Below are 12,579 nucleotides of genomic sequence, written 5' to 3'. Positions count from 1 at the left end.
AATGCCCATATTTAGCCACTTTCACATCATTTTACTTCACCTCTCGAGAGATAGTGTTGAGATCTTATTAGCCCAATTAGCATCTAAGTCTTGTCAGACTGTCTTAACTCAGACTTAGTCGAGATTGTTTGGACAGATGAGGCTATGGAGCTAAAAAATACAGAGAATGACACATTTTATGACAAGAATTGGTCATTTCTTCAAGGAAGAGAAAGGATTATTTCTCTCTTACCATTTCCCTAGCAACAGAGAAAATGAGGGGTTCTTTTTCACTTACGGAAGAGCCTTGATTTCAGGATTGCTGGAAAATAGAAGCATCTGTTTTTAACCAAGGCATCTCCTGAATAGCCCAGGACTTTCAGTTAAAACCCTAAGAGCTTTTTAGACCTTATGTCTGATTATGGCAATTATTTTAGATAAAAGGAAATTACAAAGCCTGAGGTGTAGGAAGGCTTTCATCACATCATGTAGTGCTCATATGATAATCCCTCCCTAGAAGAGAACTTGCTTGTCAAATACTATAAATAGGAGCCTACATAAGAGGATAAATAATTATTCATCTGCTGATAAATTCTGACAGATCATCTTTCCTATGCAACTTGAATGAAAGACATAATCAGAAAGTCCTTGATCTGTTAATGGGCAAATAGCTCTCTAAATCCAAACTACCTTGAAAAATACTGAAAGCTTAAAAATGTTAATTTACATTTTTCTCTTTGTCGGTGAGGTGGTATCACTGAACTATAAGCATCCTAATGGCACAGGATACTGCGGGTTTTGTTTGTCTGTATGGGGTTTTATTTTTTCATCCAATTAATGTTTAGAGAGGGATTTTCATTCTCACTAAATTCAGCCTAAGTTCCCAAGCATTGTTTTTCGTCAGGGAGGCTGGCCACACTCTCAGTTGAGAGAAGGGGTTAAAATAAATCAGAATTAATTGATTAAATCAACATAAGAAACCCAAAATTTCTCACCAGCTGCTACACTTGTTCTTTAGTCCGAGTCATTATGTCAATTTCAAGTGCACGAGCAGGCAATATTAGAGGGGAAAAAGCAAAAATAGTCCGCAAGCTCCAACAATAATTCCATTACGTCATGAGTAATGGAGTCTCCAAACAGAGTATCAGCTAGTCTCATTCCTTTTAGAGACTGAAGAAATTTTTAGGCAGGACACTCAGATGACTATAAATATATCTACAAGTATATGTCATTAAATAGAATCTAGAAATGGAAACAGATACAATCTCCACGGCTGCTTTACCTCCGTCCTGCCAGGTGGCTAGTGCTGAAGATGAATGAGAAAAGCATTTCTCCTTTTCTGCCAGACCCCTTATTTTTAGAATCACTGTGCTGCTGACAGGTTAGGCCCTGCTATCATAGCAGATCTGAAAAATCAGAATAACACACCTCTAGTGTACAAAAGGATAATGATTTTTAAGAGATTTAAAAATATGCAAATGCATAACAACCTGTCTTCCAAAAATCTTCCACTGAAGCCATGAGGGGGGGAAAAAAAGTAATAAGGGTTTTAACCATGTGATATGGCCACATTTTAAAATATTTATAGATATTTTGTGGAACAGATTAGGGTTTTTTTTTCCATTTTTGCCCATAAAATGAAACATTAAAATAAAATTATAATAGTTCATATTCAGAATGAACCCTCCATGCCAGATCTCTGAAGAATAATGATGCTAAAAATAAAACGTTACCAGGGAAACTGAATGGAACAGAAATTAGCAACAGGGCCTGATCTAAAGCCACTGAAATAAATGGGAACAGGATCAAACTACACTGAAGAAAATAAATCTGTGTTCCAGAATTTTCTCCCTTCACATTTTAGTGGCTTCTGTTCCATGTTTGTCAAGAAATCAGTCTGAGCTGAAATAACACATAACCTGTCAAGAGAATACAGGTTCCTAAGATTCACTGTGCTGGGTACTGTGAATTCAGCAATAGACGCTCTTGCATGGGCATTTTTAAGAGGGCTCTGGGCCATTTTTGCTCCCTTGCTCTTTAAGGCTACAGCCCAGAAACAGGAAAGAGTTTTCAAGTAAGGGAATAGTAGAAAAGAGCAGAGGAGGAGACAATACAGCTGACTGCATGGGAGATCCACAACGCACATCTTGGCCTGGACTTCATCTTGTGCAATAAACATGATGACAGGTGGCAGTCACAGGTAACGTGTATCCCAGAATGACAAAGAAGAAAACATGGCTGGGTGGTGGAGGAAAGGGGCCCATGAGTGCATAACCAGCTCTGCAAGAACACAGAAAACGAAGTTACTTCATGGGAAGGAGGAATGAGAGTGAAGTCCAAGTTCCTGTGCTCAGGATGAGGCAAACACTGCAAAGGAAATTCAATTGTAAAATGGTTTGTGTTTCCACGTAAATACAGAGCAAGCAACAAGGATAAAAAGACAAACTGGCTTAAGTTGCTCTTGGAACTAAAAGGTATCATCCCTGAGAACATTATTTGCCAACTTTATTTTTGTGTCATTGACGGATGCTGCTCCTAACTACTTGGCTAATCCTTCCTGGTCCTGGGGCCATAAACCATAACTCTGCTTCTTTGAAGAGGAGAACATGAAAAATGGGGGAAACCTCATTGAATAAAATCCACCTCACTTCATTCCATCAGTAACAGAAAGGCTCTCAGGACCCTCAAAACTGTATTCTTACAGCACTAGGCCAAACATACAGATCTCATGGAAAAGAGGTGGTTTTTCTTAAAATCATCACTGTCTTACGACAAAGCCAAAAACCCAGGTGAAATCCAATCTGTGGGCAACCCAACAGACCATGTATTTGTACATGCAAGTGACTTTATTGCAACCCATGGGACTTCTTATGCTATTATACAGATCAGGACACTGTAATTTTACTCCTGACAGAGATCTGTGCTTGGATGCTGTATTACTGCCTATAACTGGTTAGTTCTGTCTTTTTATTCAGTACTAGTTTTCATAGTGGTATTTTGTTTTCCAGTGCAAAGAGTTTCTTACCAAGTCTGGTTTAATGATTCTTTCTTCCAGCAGGATAGGAAATCTCAGAGTACCTTATTTCACTACACCTGTTGAGGCTACTCTTTACATTCTTTCAAGCAAGTTTTTTTAATTTACTAGGGGTGTAGTGGGAAGAGAGAGACTGGAAAAAATTCCCATTAAGCAATTCAGCATTTCCTATTAAATTGATAATTACATAGATCCTGCTTTTGCTTACTTTGACACAATCACACTGATGTGTAGAGGGCTTTGTACAGGCAAGGGCAGAGGAATACTTCAGCCATAAGTCTATTACTGTTAAAGTGACAAGCACAATTTTGCCAAAGCACTTTGCCTGAGGACTTGCAGAGTAGCTAAATCACCTCTTCCTTCAATGAAGAGAGAAGCAGTACCCAATTATTTCTTAAATACAGTTTCAAACTCAAAACTGGACTTATTTCATGTGAATTTGCAGTAAGGTTTATTTTAAAGTCAGGGAGAATGTTAACATCTACAAAGCTGAAACAGATTTCCCATCCAGTTCTTCGTAAGCAGCTCAAAGTCTGGTTTATCTTTGTGTTCCAAATTCCTTGTTCCAAAGCCTCTTTAAGTCCCGAACTTCCAGCTAAGGTTATTGTGATTACAATCCTTCAACAGCAAAAGCTTTACTCTGTTACTAGCTCTGGGTTATAAAACAAAACCAAAATATAGCTCCCAGTGTGACTTTTTCCACCTGTCTGAATGTCCTCATATAGGGGGGTGAACAAGACTCTCAAAATCTACTTAGCGCCAACTGACTACAAGAGGTCCCCAAACCTGGCCTGCACCACACTGATTTCTCCCCTAGTATAAGAACTAATAACTTGTGTCAGTTTTACATAACTAAAACTTCACCTGTCCTTTCACTTACATTAGCAACTCTTCTACCTTATGTGTCTAAACTCCTGAGAAAATCAAAAGGTGCAATATTATTGACGACGCATTTCATGAGGAGTCTAGATACGCTAATTTCAGCATACAGATACACACATTCATAAGGAGTAGAGTCATCTACCACAAAGTAAAAAAACAAACTTCTCTATTTTTGAACTGGCTGGTCTGCTCTAATAAAATAACCAGTTGACTCTTTTCAGACAGAAAGCACTACTTCAGGATTAAATTATTTACAGAGAAGTATGACGACTCCAGACTTGACATCTCCATCCCACATTTGCTAATTTTAGCACCAATCTCAAGCTTATTTCCTCACTTCACCCACAACTTCACCGTGGTATTGGTACCAGAGATCTCTGTCACAACATCCATTCCTACTCAGCGTTGGCAGAAAGCCTCCCCTATTTGTGCTACTGCTCACCAACTGAAGAAATCTTAATGTCTACATCCTTCTTCAAAAGAGTGAAAGCTTAATGCTTAGCAAAGGACCTAAATATCTGCCTGCCCTCGAGGATCACAGTGTAGAACTCCTCTGCACCCCTAGACTTGTTCTAGATAAACCCTAGAAACAAAAATACCAAAACAAATCTGTACTGCCTATGACACTGACGCACAAATCAAGCCAGTCTGAACTCAGAGGGCGCACTGCTTGACAGGAGCACACTGCCACGTATTAAAGAAGATTAATTCCACATAGTGATGTCTATAGCACATTGCATCTGCAAACCAGTGGTGTAGCATAATTACTTGATCCTTGCAGCACAGTAGTGAGCTAAAAAACGATCTTTATACCACTATATACATAATAAATGTGCAATAAACAGGAAGAAAGAGCTATGAGACTTGCTATGTTTACAGAGTCTTCTCAGATCTCTGATCATTTACATTTCTGCATTTCGGAGGCTTATCTCTCACATAGGTATAACGTAGGCTGTACTTGGTATAAAAGTTTTTTAAAAATCCTGTAGTACAGACCACACAGTGGCTTCCTGCCACTCAACTCTACACTCTGAGTTGTCTTATTTCATCACCATTTAGGAACTTCCATGCTTTGTTACTCATCAATTTGATGGTGGTTTTCACTCTGCCAATAAAAAACCAAGGAGTTACAGAACTGACCACCACAGATCATCAGCTAACACTGAAAAGCCTTAAGGAGTTTACCTAATTCAGAGTTCTGAATTCTGCTGAAGAAGACACTATAACTCTCTATACAGAGAACAGCAGCTTTAACTGGCAGTGCAGAAAGATATTGGCACATGACAAAAGTTTAAAGTAGCAGAAAGACAGCACAACCTTTTTTGCAAAGAAATTTTCCTTTTTGATGAAAATTCTGAATTTAATAGCTTCTTTTACTTAAAACAATCATTAAAATATAAGGAGGTAAAAACCAAGTGAACTGGACAGAAAGTTCCGGACTTAGCTGCAACCTTTTCAATACCCACTCCTCCTGCAACGCTTCCAAGAAATCTACCAGCTTAAAACCCTAGACTGGGATGGAGGAGGAAAAAAACCTCTTTTGAGAGAAAGCTATAAGTCTTCAAGTCTAGGTTGACTGCAAAAGCAAATGCACGTGAAATAAATGTCTAATTCTAGCATTTATAGCATAGAAGAATTGAATACAATAAACTACATTCTCCATTATGCAGTGAGATGCAATAAATATGAAAATGACCACTGAAGTATAGTAAGACAAGCAGCAGCATCTGAAGCATCAGATGGATAGAGACTGATTTCCCATTTATGTAACTATGAAATACAGGTGCATCACAGGGTCAGTATCTGGGTATTGCTGAACTCTCCAGAGCTACCCGCATTTGATGTGTCTGTGTCAAGCCTTACATTTGCATCTGGATTTGTTTGTGAGCCGTGTTGTCTGATCCTGCAGGTGGATTTCCACCATATGGAGGGACTCTGCAAAGGCACAGAAACTTTGGTGTGAAGATTCTTTTGCAGTTGACTCCTTAGACTCTGAGCAAGTATGAGCCGTCTGTCTTGTGTTTGTACCATCCACTAAGGAGTAACCATTATTATGCTACTATTTTTATATTCTACTTCTCTTGGGTTATGCTTATTGAAGTCAGGTGCACTATTTTTATTTGCAACTTTCCTGAAGCTTTTAAAGATGTCACTATATTATAAAGAAAGGAATCTTAATTATCTTTCATGCATAAAGTCCTCAGGTTCTTAAATTGGAAACAATGAAGAAATAGTCAGCTGGAAAACAAACCTGTCATTTCTAGCAGAAGGAATTTAGAAATTACTAAAGCAAATACACAAGAAAAACACATCTAACATCAAAATCCAAAAGTACAAAATGTTTCCCTCCCTTGCCCGAGTCACTTTACGTTGGTCAAGTAGGAGGGTAGAGTTTGCTCCTTTAATGACATGATCCCACTCCTATGCCTCAGGGTTTGACTCACAATTCATGAGGATTTGGCTGTGCTAAATCAACACCAGCCCTTCCAGCTGTAAGAATGAAACCATGAGGAGTACTGAGAGATCATGTGATATTTTTGTCATCATGAATTGTTTGAATAGGAACCCAAGTTAATTCTATACAATTATTCAGTATCTGTATTCACATTGTTGCAACCTGCAGTTCTCATAGTGGCTTTGAGTTCTCAAGCTATGCTTGTCACTCAGTCAGAAAAGTCTGAGTCCCCATCAGCACCCAGACATTGTTATGAATTGGTCATAGCGAAGCATCTACCACCAAGCATTACAAATCCCATTGCGTTCTGCAGACTGGCTGGCACTAAAGCATCTACAGGCAGAGGGTGGGTGCAGCCAAGCAGAGACAAGGCTGAGAGTATGATGACTGCTATAAAAATGAAAACCCCAACTCAGAGCTTGTTTCCCTAGTCATCTCTGAGGAATATTATTCAGGGATTCAAGTTCTCTGTTGTTCCTCACACTCTTCTCCATGTCTTATTTTAGAAGATGCTGGGAAAAGCAGAAATGTACATTTCAGGGTAAATATCTGCTTAAGGGCATTGACCTCAACAGATTTGTTCAACACATGATGAAGTCTGTACACTGGTATGGGGCCAGAGCTAGCTTAGATAATGCATATCCATACAATTGTTCAGACTTTCCAGTTTTAGCGTGGATATACTGATAGGTTTATTTAAAAAATCCTCACCCTTAGTCTGGAAATCACCAGTTGTTCAAAATAAAGGTATCCAAGAAGCACTCTGTCTGGCACCAGTAAATATGGTATGGGTCCAAATCAAAGAACTGTCCCCTTTCTTGCATTTGTATCCCTAATTGCATTTATAACCTTTTCCTCCTCCCTATGTAATTTGGTTTTTTCCTTCCGTACTGTAATTAGAAGCAATGCTAACCTCTCTAAATCCATGGATTAAACCAAGGTACATTTGTCATGAAGAACTTGGGCAAAAATCCTCAGCACATGTAGTGGCTTACGCATTCTCGACACCAGACTGCAATATTGGGGCTTTATGGTAGTAAAAATTGTCACCACTCTCCAGAAGTAAAAATTAAAACTAGATACAATAATACAATAGAAATTCTGGGTGAAATGTGTGCTTCACCAGAGGTAACTGCTTTGTCTAGATCTAGAAAATACGAGACTTCCATCTTGCAAACAGTATGAAATATCTGAACTTTCAAGAATCAAATCAGATCACAATGGCTGAATTAAGAATTAATTTATCCCAGCATCATCTGAAGTAAGCTCAGTGCAGTCAGTGGACCCCTACAAATGAGAGTGGCTGTTGCACCAGATTCACGCTCAATGATTCTGCAATAACTTTCATTTAGTCACCTAACACATAAAATTATGCTGGCAGTTCTCTGAGCATTATTTTCTCTAAAAAGTTATTGACATTTATTTTCTGGAACCTGACAGAAAGGGTCATAATATAGGTGTTATTCAGTGATTTTTAACGGCTGTTCATTTTACACACATTTTTAGTCCTTGGGCCAGATTTCTATATTCAACCCAAACATAGCTCAATATTATTGTTATTATTGTTCCTGAGTTGTCATTGTGGGCTAAACCTTTTCAAATTGACATCCCAGGGTTCAGGTACAAATTTGCAAGGGTGGATTTTCTAATGTGTTAGCAACAGCATTTGCATCTTCTGCGTAATTACTCTAGCTCAAATAAAATGCAGGCATAAGGACCCCAGAGTACAATATTTTCCTTCCTTATCTTTTAAAACCTTTGTACTGACTTTCAGCAGAGTGAGTATTTTTAAATCAATTTAAATGTAATTATTTTTTCAGAAACTCTGGTTTAGATTTACAGACAACCATTTACTTTGGCTTGCACACCAATGCCTCTGCTTGGGAAGAGAAAGAACACCTTGCTTCCACCGTTCTCCCCTGTATGTCCCCAACACAGCTCTCTGAGTGCGAGATATGTATGATATCAGTTCAACCAATTAAGTTAAATTAATAACAAAACAAAAATCCCAAAATGGCCACTTCTGAGTCCTGTACAAGTTAAAATGCTCAGTAGCCACATTAATAAAACTTATTTTCTAAGCATTATACATATTATATATTGTTACCAAAAAACAATTATTCACTACAAATGCCTCTTTGTCTTTCTATTATAGGGACTGGAGCCTGTTCAAAATTTCAAAATTTACATGGATAGAGCCGGGGAAGAGAAAAGAATCTAAAGAATTTTGTCTCAGTTGCTGTGGTCCCACTTGTAAAAGACTGGAATTGCAAGTTTGGAATGATTCAGGTATGTCTCTCTTTCCGAAAAAGTCGAACATCAAATACTAACAAGTTATATCTCCTCCAAGATTTCTTATATAGCACAGCTGCTTGCAGTGATATCAGGAAGCTAAACATTAGATGACTACTTTCAAATGCAGATCCTTGTCTGCTCTTGTAAATTAACGAAGGCTGATTCTACCACTCGGAGGCCGGTCACCTGGTATGGTGCCTGACTCTACAGAATGAACTCAATGAGCTGGCTGGCGCCGCTCCCATTCCCCAGAAAAAGTCATGACACATTTTCCTTCTCCCCGCTGGGAGCCCAGTCTGATGTGCCTGCCCTACTTCTACGACCTGTTCTTAAAGAAGAAAACAAGGCTGGATCCAGGCCAGGTGCTCAAACTTAGAAATCAGTCCATAGTATCATTTACTGAAAAGCCAGTGTTCTGCAGCATCAAGTAAAAATTGCAAGCTCGCATTGCACAATACCACAGGGTGCATCAGTACGTTAAAGCCGATGCATTGCATTGAACTAAGGCCACATAAAATTAAGAATTTAGAACAAGATTCAAAAGAAAAATGGCAATGGACAAAAGCTGGCTACAAAAAATCAAACAATCATTAAATGAAAACCAGACAGTTTCACAAGTAAACTACCGTGCAACTTCATAGCTTCAAATAATCTGAAGCCTATGACTCTGTCTTCATCCTTCCATCCTCCATATATCTTTCATATCTGTCAAATAATTATCAAAAAATTCCCTTTTGCTGTCTATTAAGTCATTTTCTTCATTAACATCAACTCTTTGTTTCACCAATTCTTTTCTTTCATTTCGCAGTACATGGCCAATTACTGTTCCATTTCTTCTTCTAATTTACCTTGTCATCATAATTTTTATCGGATGTGTTCAAGAGTTAAGCATTCATCACTTCTAAATGTTTGTAACAGTGATTCTGAGGAGCCTGCACATGTTAATACAACGGCCTGTTAAAAATAAAGTGAGTAAAAGAGGCAGCATTAGAAGAGAAATACCTGTTCAACATTATAATTGATATCCTCTTATTTGTATTTCAGGTGGTAAATATCAGCTGCAAACTTCACTAGTGCTTGAATTAAGAAAACATTTTTTCCAGGAGCTTCTGTGAATGCAAAAAGGCTAGTCTAAACAAATAATTGTAAATTTGGGACTAGTGTTTTGATTAACTTGATCACAAAGAAGAGAACTGGCATGGAGACAGTCAAAACTTCCTTTTAGAAAAACAAAGGATCCAATATTAAAAATTATTTTAAAAAATACATTCCCAGTTGTTGTTTAGACTTGAATTTACGTGTTTGCTATTTTAGACTGTGATTCTTTTGTATATATTTCCTTTATTCCAGGATATAAAAAAAAAATTGCAAAGAATGTTTTCAAAATCCTGAAATCAAATGCTAAAACTGAAATATTATTAATTATTATTAACGTAGAAAAATTCATTTTTGTTTGTTCTAAACTAAAATTAAATCAAAACAGACGTTCTGTTATGAAATATAAATTCAGAGCTTTAACTAATGCTATGCAGGGTCTATTCAAGAGACTAGAATAAACTGCTGCGTAAGCTGTGTCATAATGAACATTAATATACAGCTGAAATGCAGTTAACAGATATTCTACCTCCCCATATGGCTAAGATAATAACTAACTGGTATTACTGCATGACATCCTGCATTTTATTACTAACTTAAGCATCTGAAACATCAAAAAGAAAGCGCTAAAACTGGTCAAACTCAGTCTAAGTGACGTTCAACCAGCTTTCAGACTTGTACTACCCTAACTGCAAGTGCAGCTGCTGAATATGTCAACATAGCCAAATGGCAGCAGCTATCTAGATTCCACTCCTGGAAAATGCTACTGGGAAGGTGAAAGATAAAATCCCATAACACTTAGCTTTTATTCTCTGTCTCTTTTTTTTCCCCCCAAATGCTGCAGTGCAGTGTAGTGGAAAAAGAAAGCTTACTGAACCTGATAAAAGCAGATTTCTGCTTGAGATCAAAGCAAAAGTACAGTTTGTGATGGAGCTTTGCCCTTCCCAACAACCTCACTTGACGATGGGAAATATCTACTGCATGTTCACAAAATGGTCTGAAGAACTGATTTCTGAAACAGATTGGACAGTTTGAAAGAGGAACGGCATTGGTTGCTCCTTCAAAAATACCTCTTTCTAGGCGGCACTGCTAGCAGCAGCCTCGCTGATGGCAAAACCGACAGATGATGCACATCCACCTGGTGGCTGAAATAATTATATCACCAAGTATTGCTGAGTTACAAAGAAGAGCACGATACAAAAACAACAACTAAAATGTATCCTTCTACAGTTGTACCAATACATTTTGATAGGTGCTTTAGCTGAAATGCAAGCATCACATCATGCACTGTGACTGCGATTACCAGCTGGCTATTACAAGAGACATACAGGAATCGAAGCTGCGGTAAACCCAGGACTCGCCTTCCCCCTTTTACTCACCACCACTCCTCAGCATCCTGCAGTAAAACAAGCAAAGCCTATGGAATTCTATCTTTACCGTCAGCTATGGCTCATACATGCAACACGTGCCTAATGTGACGCGTTCTGTTTTCTCGACATTTATAAAGTTCTTTGAGACTAATAATCCTACGTGTTTGTGTATCTTGTAATCAGGATTTACTGGAGATTCAAAGTGAAACCAAAAGGGTTATAAGAATTACTGCTGGATTAGTGATAGAGAAAAGTATCTCAGAATGTGGAAGACGAAGCAGAAATATCAGTATAATCCAGTAAGAAAAATCTCAACTGCTCAGCTGTCTATGGTTCAGAGAGTTCTCAAACAATCTTTGTGCTAATCATGGGGCCTGATGCAAACTGGATTTAATGCACCCATGTTAAATGACTGTGATATCCTGGAGCAGAGGCACCTTTCACTAATATCTGATTTGAGCCCTTGCAAGAACTTCTACCGTGCAATCTTCTGACATTTTCTATGCAATTTATTATCATCTACAGTTTGGTCATGGATGAGAAGATGATAAAAACCTTCTTTAAAATGTACAGCACTGCTGCTATTACATTCTTGCTTTTCTGTTCTGAGAAAACTGCAGCTGCCACTATGACTACTATGACAAAACAGCTGTCTTTAAATATCTCATCGCACCTCTCCATAGGTAAGTGTGGCATAAAATCATAATTTTTGTCTTCAGTCTTTTCATCCATGTCAGTTACAAATTAACGAACTCATACAGACCTTTTGTGATGCCTCTGATGAGCCATGTTACTCTGGTGATAACTTACACTCCAAAGTGCAATTGCCAGAAAAAGACACTACGAACAAAAATTATCGAAGCTGACATTATATTTTTGCATGGTTTCTAATGGTTAAAAATACAGACTGCTTTAGGATTGCACTGAAATATTAATGTTTTCTAGTTCCAGGCGAGAACTTGAGTATAGATCCTCCTGCAGAAAGCTTCTAAAAGGCAACTTGGGAAAAACAAAATATTAAAAAGCTGCTTTTCATGTCTTATTTGGAGCAGCATCACACTATTAAAAGCAGTTGAGCGTCTGACAAATTAAGGCTTTACAAGAAAATTACTTCAACTAGTTACTGTTGAAAAGACAGAGTTTAATCAAAATATAAACTAGATTAAAAGCAAATACAAACTGTGCATTCCTATGATAGCTAAAATTTGAAATGCATACAAGTTAAAGAAACAGGGCAAGTTTACATATTTAGTATTTCCTGCAACATCAGAGAATTCTCAGGAATCCAGTAGGTTCTACTAGGAAAACAATCTTATGTCTGGAAATCTCAAACAGAAGCTATCCCAATCACATCTTTATAGCATATGTTACCAGTGCTAAACATCCTTGTAAAATACACCAACTAGTAACTTCTATGTCAATAAAATCACACTAGAGTAACAGCAAATAACCGCAGCCTGCAGCTGTAG

Source organism: Buceros rhinoceros, unplaced genomic scaffold (genome assembly GCF_000710305.1).
Source record: "Buceros rhinoceros silvestris isolate BGI_N320 unplaced genomic scaffold, ASM71030v1 scaffold6726, whole genome shotgun sequence".
NCBI classification, from domain to species: domain Eukaryota; kingdom Metazoa; phylum Chordata; class Aves; order Bucerotiformes; family Bucerotidae; genus Buceros; species Buceros rhinoceros.
The sequence above is the reverse complement of the archived record's forward strand: the minus strand, read 5'-3'. Positions refer to the sequence as shown.